Below are 9,520 nucleotides of genomic sequence, written 5' to 3' on the forward strand. Positions count from 1 at the left end.
ATACGGAAACTAGCGAGATTTTAGGGATTTTGATCATATTGTTTAATAAATGCAATTTACAAAAGACGCAAATACCCTTCTGTCAATTAATTTAAAGGGAAGCTACAACATTATAATTACAATCTTGTCATTGTTTAAAAATCTTTAGATGATGTAATCCAATGGCCCGGATTAGTTCACACGGTTCACTTTCAACCTAGTGTTCACTCTAGAATCCTACCCTATATACTAAAATGTTTTATTTGTGTTCCTGGAGTGTTTGTGTTCTTCCAACAAATATATATATTGCTTGTTGCATGCGTCTCATAATTTCTTCGTGCTACGAAAATGTTAAAAACAAACACAAAAGAAACCAACATTTATTTCACTTAATTTTCAACTAAGAATCAACACTTTTATTCCTGGAGAATACATTAGCATCACACTCCACCTATACATAAATAAATATGAATATAGACAATACTAATAGCATACGTTCACATGAGTAGTTATTATTTAGTTTATGATCTCAAACTCCGTGAGACCACATCATCAACTTCCGGTTTGTTGAGGCTCCAACGTACACCCGAAACGACAATGGTGGTGGAAGAGAAGGTGTTGTAGAGGTGGCCCCATGTCGGCTGGCGAAGGCCTTTTTGTTAAAGGACAGTTTGCAGTGGTCTCCACCATTACGAGTTTGACCACAAGGATTTCCAGGAGTGGGACTACCGGTGTGGCCAAGAGACTGTAAGAGCGTGAGCCTAAGGTTAGGCTGGTTCATGTTCATGGTCCCATGGCATGACTCCACCATGGTCAATAACACAACTAATGTTGCAGCCTCAACAACACTAATCCGATGCTTTTTCATGGTTACTTTTGCATGCAACACTTGTGTTTTATTTCTGTATTTTTTGGATTAATGAGGATGAGAATGAATTAAAGAGGGGTTATATTTATAGGTTACATAGTCGGATGTTGGATGTTACTTGAAATTCAAGTCATGGCTGTGAAGTTTGAATGTAGACTTGTACTAAATTAACGTGGTTTTAGTCGTAAGAGATGTAAACTTTCTATAATTATATATGATTACAAATAGTATATTTTTATTTAACTTGTTTTTTTAAAACAAAAATCATCATAAAAACGTTTTTGTTAATGGAAACATATTTAGAAAAAAAAAATAATAATAACTTAAGCTATCTAAAATTGTCAAACCCATCATGTAATTTATTCATATATAGCTGTAATTTATTCATATATAGCTACTACTAATTAAAATGTAACACCAAATAAAATGCATGGAAAATAAGGTGCAAGAATTGAAGGGTAATATTGACTGCTTCACTTTCAAACGTTGGTAAGACATACGTGTTTTACAGCGCTGGACTATTTTTTCCTATAATACTAGGGAGAAAGCCCGTGCGATGCACGGCATACATAATAGCTATTGTTTGTTTGTGGTAAGACGTCTGACACAACTGGTGCATAACATGTAAGACAATAAGCCTACAAAGGGGCATGCTTAAACTTTATTAAACCATGGACCATAATACCATATAAAATAATTCGACAATGATATGGGCTAGCTCATATATGTCACCTTTACATTCTCTCTTTAAGAAAGGGAGGCGTATCCCATGTTTATTTTTTTTCAAAAAGCCAACATCTCCCTTATGTCTTTACACATTCGAAGTGATGCGTTACCACGTTTTTTTATTCCTATATTTTTTAAATTAGAACAATGCACTTCTAATTCTCCCCTTATTTCTTTACACATTTGAGCATTTACAAAGGCTTCCTAACAGTAACACTCGGTTACAGCCAACTAATGCGTGCATGAAGTTCGTAGGCGTCATAATAATGCATTATTTGTTATTAAAATGGGGGGGGGGGCTGCGCGTTCAGCTTAAAATACTTATCTCAAAATTCAGAAATAAAGTTGATTTTCAATTTAGAGCGAGGTGGGCCAAGTGACATCAGAATATGCGTCTATGGCAAAAGTACCAATTAATGAATTAGACCCTAAACCTATAAACGTAGTCGCTAATCATTTCAGTATTATGTTCCTTATGCATGCGGGTTTACGTGCTCTCGCACCACGACAAAGTGTTTAGAAAATCGGTTAAAACATTCAAAGTAGCTCCCTATAGGATGTGGGTTGTTTATGTACAAAGCGTTACAGATTTTGATATTAAAATGTATGCATCAATTAAGGTTTCATCTTTCTATTTCCTCTGACGATTTCATTAACCCTTTCTTTCCTTTTCTAGTTATTTGTGGCATTTGCAGCCAACTTTGAGTATTTACAAAGGCTTCCTAACAGTAACACTCGGTTACGGCCAACTAACATGTGCATGAAGTTCGTAGGCGTCATAATAATGCATTATTTGTTATTAAAATGGGGGGGTGCGCGTTCAGCTTAAAATACTTATCTCAAAATTCAGAAATAAAGTTGATTTTCTACATAAGTAACTATTAGAATGAAGCATTTTTGGAGAAAACTTAAGGGAATTTAAAAATCGGGTATATGGTTAGGCAAGTGGGTTTATATTTCGGTTAATCAGCCCTGGTATTTATATCCATCCAATACCCATGACATTCCCAAACCCGAATATGCGTACCCGATAGTTCGGGCTTTACGCATTCCCGCCAACCTCGGGTATTTTTGCCACCCCTACTGATAGACCAAATTGCCACTCATCAGCAGTAATTTAATACTGATGAATCATGATTACCTGTGACAATCGGTTACAACTTCAGCTTCCATGCAATTTTCATCAATCATGCAGATCTGAAGTACCTTGTAGTGGCATTTCAATAAAACGCATCCCCTAGTCCCTGAACCCCCACTTCCGCAGGATTCTCTCATATGGTTTTTGGATTCCTGCCAATAATGTGTGTGAAGTTCACCAAGACTCATGTGGTCTATTGTATATTTTATCTATCTTAAACCTAATAGTATTATACCATACACTCTCGGACTCTTTGTGAGCTCAGAACTGAACTTTTAATCTCATCAATATATCTCACATATAAGATCTGGAAGCCCAAATGCTATCTTATGTATATATTATAGGAGAGCAAAATGATGAAGATTTAAAATTTATTTAGTTTATGAAATATAAATTATAAAAATATTCAAGGGTAAGAGACTTACTATGTTAACTTCACAGTTGACCTTAATAATTACACCCCGTGAAAGAATGGAGTATGCTTCCTCTTTTGTGGGAAAGATCACATCACCTTGAGGCTTTTTCATCATTGTTTGAATAATATATGTACTATTTATAATCACTTGGCAATCGATTATCCCATTCTATATTTGATGTTAAGAGGTTGTTCACCTCTGATTTTCAATTTCATCATCGTCCTCAAACTGCAAAATACATATAGTTTCTAGCTCAAGACAAACATATTCATGTTAAACCAAGATATCATATACAAAAGTTAAATCAGAGTCTTATAACAACTACTACTCAACAAATAAAAGAACATAAAATTATTCCTTCCCAACAAACTTGATATATTTCAACAACTTAAAACATGAAGTGTTTGCAATCATTTTGAAACAGGGTATTTTTTATTACGTTTGCTTTTTATCTTCTTGGTTTCTATACACTTACCTTTTTAATTACACCCCTGAAAGAATGGAGTATGTTAACTTCATTTGAAGAACACAATAATATTCGAATATACCTTTTATATTGGAAGAAACTTGATGCCTTCAATCAAGAGATGAGAACTAAAACCAAAAGATTTGTCCAGTAACTGTAATCTAACAATGAAATCAACAGTTCTTTCAAAATTGATTATTTGGAAGAGTTCGAAATTCACTAACCAGGTTCCACATTTGTTGCAAAGAAAAGCAAGATCAACTATCCTAAACTAACACAGTCTAACAACATCAACTATCCTATCCACATATACAACCACAAAAACCCTATATCCATCAAATTAACAATACAATACACAAATTAGATTAACATAGATCACAAATTACAGAACAAAACAACGATCGATACATGTAAAGCTCTTCAAAACCGAGGCCACTTGCGTTATGATTGTAAATCTCATGAATTGCATGCTCCACTGATCCGAAACCCAATAATGCACATAGATATGTAAAATTAGGGCCAAAAAGTCATCAAATAATGAATGGCCAACAATATACATAAACCGGTAACGTAAATCAACAAAATACATAACAATCGATGCAAAAACCCTTAAAACCTTACTCGTATTTGTTACCGGTAGGCGTGAAATTAAACACTTGACCAAGGATTTCCATAACATCAGCGATTTTGAGAGAAAAAGGCAATAAACCCTTGATGTACCATTCGATAACCCTAGCCCTTAACTCCTTCACTTGTTCCTAAACAGTCAACACCAAAAACAATCAGATCATCTTCACCTATTTTAAAACAGAAACTACACTATACAAATGCTAAAAATTATAAATCAACATAAGAGCATAAAAATTACACATCTACATCATCCAAAACACAAACACATAATCCAAATATTTTATGAGATCAAACACCTCTGATCAAAGTTATAAAAACCCAAATCAATAAAACTTCAAATCCAAACAAAACAATATAGTTGAAAACGACACAGATAGGGTTCGTTGATTGTTACCTTAGCGGCTGGTACTTAACTCAGATCGGTTCGGTAGCAGAACCCTAGTGGTAGTCGCTGCCACTTGAGCTCAAACCATGAGAACCCTTGATCCAATCTTACCGCAGTCGTCGGAATCATCATTTTTTAACTTTGATTGAACCAGAGGGATAAACTGTTAAACTTTTGAGTAACAATCTGGTTTCAGTCGTTGTCGGTGATGATGACTGTGTGCGGCAGAAGAGGTGTCCAGCGACGATTGGGTACGGTTGTGGGTGACCGGCGACGGAGATGGATCGTCTGAGTGGTGGCGGCGGCCGGTGCTTGATGAGGGTGGGTGACCGGCAAAGTGGAGGTGGTGTTTGGAGATGGAGGGCTCCTCAAGAACAGACCTACTATTATGGAGGTCATAATTGTCAAAAACCATATAACATGGATGTTTTAATTCTGCGCTCTTATGATTTTGTCGGATTATGTTTAATCTCTAACCAGTCATATGTCATATGGGTCTTATAGGTTATGATGATGGCTGGGCTATATGGGGAGACTATTCAAACTATGGTTATGTTAACAACTTGCAAATTGTGGCTCCGGTGAGAATAAAATAAATATTGTTTTCTATACGTTTTTTTTTTTAACTTTTGAACTCACATATTTAAGAGGCTCATAAATAAGGTTTTAAAAAAGTTGATATAATTAAATTTTTAAGTATATATATAGATATAGATTCCTTTAATTCCTTTAAAATTCCTTTAATTCCATTAATTCAGCTACGTTATCTTTAATTTTATTTTAAGTCTAATTTGTTACAATTATAATATTATTTTTATTAATTTGAAGAAAGAATGTATTTAAGAGACTCATGTATTTAAGAGTCTCATTAATTCATTAATGAAGGTTGTAAAATAGTTCATGTAATTATTTGTGAAGTTTGATTGTTTGGTCAGTTCTTCAAACAAATGACACTACTTCTGTCTTCTCAACAATCAATCACTCTGACCAAGACAAAAACTTAATTATGAGCAAAGCAAAACTATAGAGTTAAACATGATATGAAATTAAAAACACAAATATGTGACTGAATGGATTAAAAAACTTCTGTAAAGTAATCATCTTTGCTTGTGCCCAAGTCTTGAATGGGATCATAAAAGCGCTATCACCTTCATTCATCACTGGATAGTTCTTGTAAGCTTGCATTTGGATTAAAAAAATGAATCTGAATAATTTAAGCTACACAACTTCAAAAGCTCTCTAGATTGTTGCTTCAATGATGGATCATGATTCATCACACCTACTATGTATAACATGCAGCAGATTTGCTGAAAGACCAACATCCCAAGCCATCAATGAAGACTCATGTGGTGAGGGCTTGCATATAAACCATAAGAAGCATGCTGTGCAGCTTTCTAAAACCCTTATCAACACCAAACCATAACATTGATAAAAACATGGTGCTCACACACTCTTGCTAAGCGAGTTCACTTTCTGGGATAGTTTATAAAGCCTCCAGGATGAAAAGGTACCCATGAGAATTGATGTGTGTTTTGATGATGATTATTATTATATTATTAAATGTGCATTGATGTGTAACCCATGGTTGTCTTCAAAAATATAACGTAGACAAAAAATGAAGTGAGTTATGGGTTTTAATTAAATGATTATTAAATATGCATTGATGTGTAACCCATGTTGCCTTAAAACATATATAACGTATGAAAAAATGAAGCGAGTTATGAGTTTTAATTGAATGATTACATTATACACACACTAATTGCTTATTTAAAACCATCCATTACGTATAATAATACATAGTTTCTTCAAATCTACATGGTTTTAATTTTTTTTTTTTACTTCCAATTAAACGACATAAACATTTCATCTATATAAATTATATTTAATATACTTATATTTAATATACTTATATTTCATTTTCATTCTCTTGTATATAAATTTTCTTGTATATAAATTTTATTTAATATACTTATTTTATTAATTTGAAGAAAGAATGTATTTAAGAGACTCATGTATTTAAGAGTCTCATTAATGAAGGTTGTAAAATAGTTCATGTAACTAAATTTTTAATTATATATAGATATAGATTTTATTTTTTAGTCTTCGTTTGTATTTTTAAAGGAGAAGGGGCACAGAAGAGTAGTATCTTGCTCCAATCAATCAAATTCTATTCTGTCTTATCAAAAATCATAAAAACTACCCTTAAATCATAAAATACTGGCGGTGTCTTACCTTTATCATAAACTATTTTTTTCGAGTTTAATTAAACATTAAACAATTAAACACAAAACTTAAACATTACATAATTTAACATAAAACTTAAACATTGCATAAAAATTAAACAAACATCCTAATAATTTGTCCCACCAAAATGTGTTCAACATCACGGCTGTACGTATGTTTGTAGTCGACAAGGGCCACTTGAATGACGTCCTCTTCCCTGAGGTCATTGTCGGGATTTTCTACATTGTTGAACATCCAATGAATTCTTGCACTTTTCATACGGATAATTGTGACATTACTAGAAAAAGGGACAATTTTCTACAGAAATTTCCTACACAATTTTTTTCGTCACAGATTACTACACTTTTCATACGGATAATTGTGCGAAGAATGCTCACACTCGACCCAAAAAAGCGTTTAACCTCTGCTCAAGTTCTTGGTATGTTTAAACAGTTAAACCTTAAATCTCATATAACTTTGCGGAAATCTTTTAATTGTCATAATATTTATTTCAATATTTTCTTTTGCTTTTTTTTTTCTATCCGGTACAGAGCATCCACGGATTAGAGAAGATGGAGAAGCATCAGATAAGATAAGCCGATAGACAGTGCGGTTCTTTCAAGGATGAAGCAATTCCGAGTTTTTGAAGAATTGGCGTCCTCCCTCTAATTAGTTGTAGTTTTTTATATCTTTTTAGAATTACGTTGAATTATATTAGCTTATGGTTTAAACATATTGGAACCTGCGTTGTAACGCATGATTTTTGAATTTATGTCATTGTAACTTCGGTGAATTTTGTAAAACAGGTTTTTGGTATTGCAGATTATTTCTGGAATTTTTCGCCAGAAAAATGCAGAAATATTATTTATTTTTTTGCAGTTTTTTTATTTAGTAAATTAGGTGGTTGGAAATGTGTCACAACATAAATAGCTTTTGTCGGAAAATGGTCAAAAATTGTAGACCTTTTTTTCTTTATTTTTTCATAAATTTGTCACAAAACATACTTAGTTTCGTCGAAAAACCGTTACAAACAATGCCCATTTTCCTCATAAATTTGTAACAACACTTCTTATTTATTTGTCGGAATTGTGTCACAAAAATACTCGGTTTTCGTAGGAAATTTGTAACAACACTTTTTATTTATTTGTTGGAAATGGGTCAAAAAAATACTCAGTTTCCTCGGAAATTTGTAACAACATTTGTAAATTATTTGTAGGAAATTGTTCACAAAAAAATACTCAGTTTCCTCGGAAATTTGTAACAACACTTCTAATTTATTTGTAGGAAGTGGGTCACAAAAAATACTCAGTTTCCTCGGAAATTTGTAACAACACTTCTAATTTATTTGTAGGAAGTGGGTCACAAATAACGTTATATTAAAATTTTTTAATTTTTTTGTTTTTTTTTTTTTGGTCGGAAATGTGTAGCAAAAAAATAAATCCTAAAAGATAATAATTAAATATATTGTAGGAGATTCGTAGCAATTTGCGACGTAGTAGATTCGTAGAAAATGTGTAGGAAGTTGCGTAGGAAATGCCTTGAAAACGGGTTTCCTACGAGTTGTTTTCCTACATCAGGTGTTTGTTATAAATGCGTAGAAAAGCCAGTTTTATGACGCATTTCCTAGGAAAACTAGTGTAATAAGTTTCAGATTTTCTAGTAGTGTGAAACGTCAATTAAGTTCATCCACGGTCCAGTTAGTTTCACCAACATAAATATAAAATTGTTGAAAACCGGTTCCAAAATGAAGACCTTACATTAGGAGGCGCTCGGTCGTTATGGGGTGCGAGCTAAAATGTAGCCAACCCAATCTCTTCTTCTTCGGTCCATGATATCCTAGCTGAAGAAACAGTGGTTAACCAGGAGGCTAGTCCATGGGTCGAGTCTCGTTAGATAGGGTTAATCCCTTCTTTCCTCAATCGATGGCTGGATCGTTTCTAATATGTCACCTGCACAGTGAAACACACCGTGACTCGCAACAACGAGAATGAGGTGGGGATTGCTCCTTGTTACCGCCCTCCTGCATAAGAATAAGTATTTGCTTTAGAAGCAAGATTTATGTTTAGGTAGTAAGTGAGAGTGAACAGATTAGCATTACATCAAACCTGGATTGAAGTTGGTATTTATAGCCGAAGAGTGAAGGAGAGAAGCTAATGGGCCGCTTGATGGGCCTTGGGCATAACTGACAAGTTGCAGCATTCCCATAGGCCTAGCAGGAGCGTAGGCTGCAAAAGTGTCAGGCGCACGGTGGAGGTGTCGCCACGTGTCCTGCAGGGGTTGTCAGTCTGTTCATCAGCTTTATCCAAGCCGGTTGGGTAGCCACGTATTGGGCGGTCAGCTGACCGCTATTGTCAGTCTCAAGGCATGTCGCTCACTGGTTGGCCACATAAGTCAAAGTGACAGTTCCACTTGCATTATTATAAGATGTTTCCCTTGCACATGCGCCCTGCGGGCTTGCGCAAGCTCGTAACATGTGTTGGGTAAGTCGTATATGTATAGAACAACACATCTACACATTACTCTACACTTCCTTCGCCGTTCCAGTGCGTGGCCACGCGGTGTTGTAGTCTTGGAAGGTTGCGTCATTCGATGTCATCCCCGCACGCGCCCGCGCGGGTTTGTACATGGCAATGTGCGAAATGTAGTAACACGACAGTTGTAGAAGATGTGGATTCAGATGATAGTAACA

Source organism: Helianthus annuus, chromosome 10 (genome assembly GCF_002127325.2).
Source record: "Helianthus annuus cultivar XRQ/B chromosome 10, HanXRQr2.0-SUNRISE, whole genome shotgun sequence".
Taxonomy (NCBI): Eukaryota; Viridiplantae; Streptophyta; class Magnoliopsida; order Asterales; family Asteraceae; genus Helianthus; species Helianthus annuus.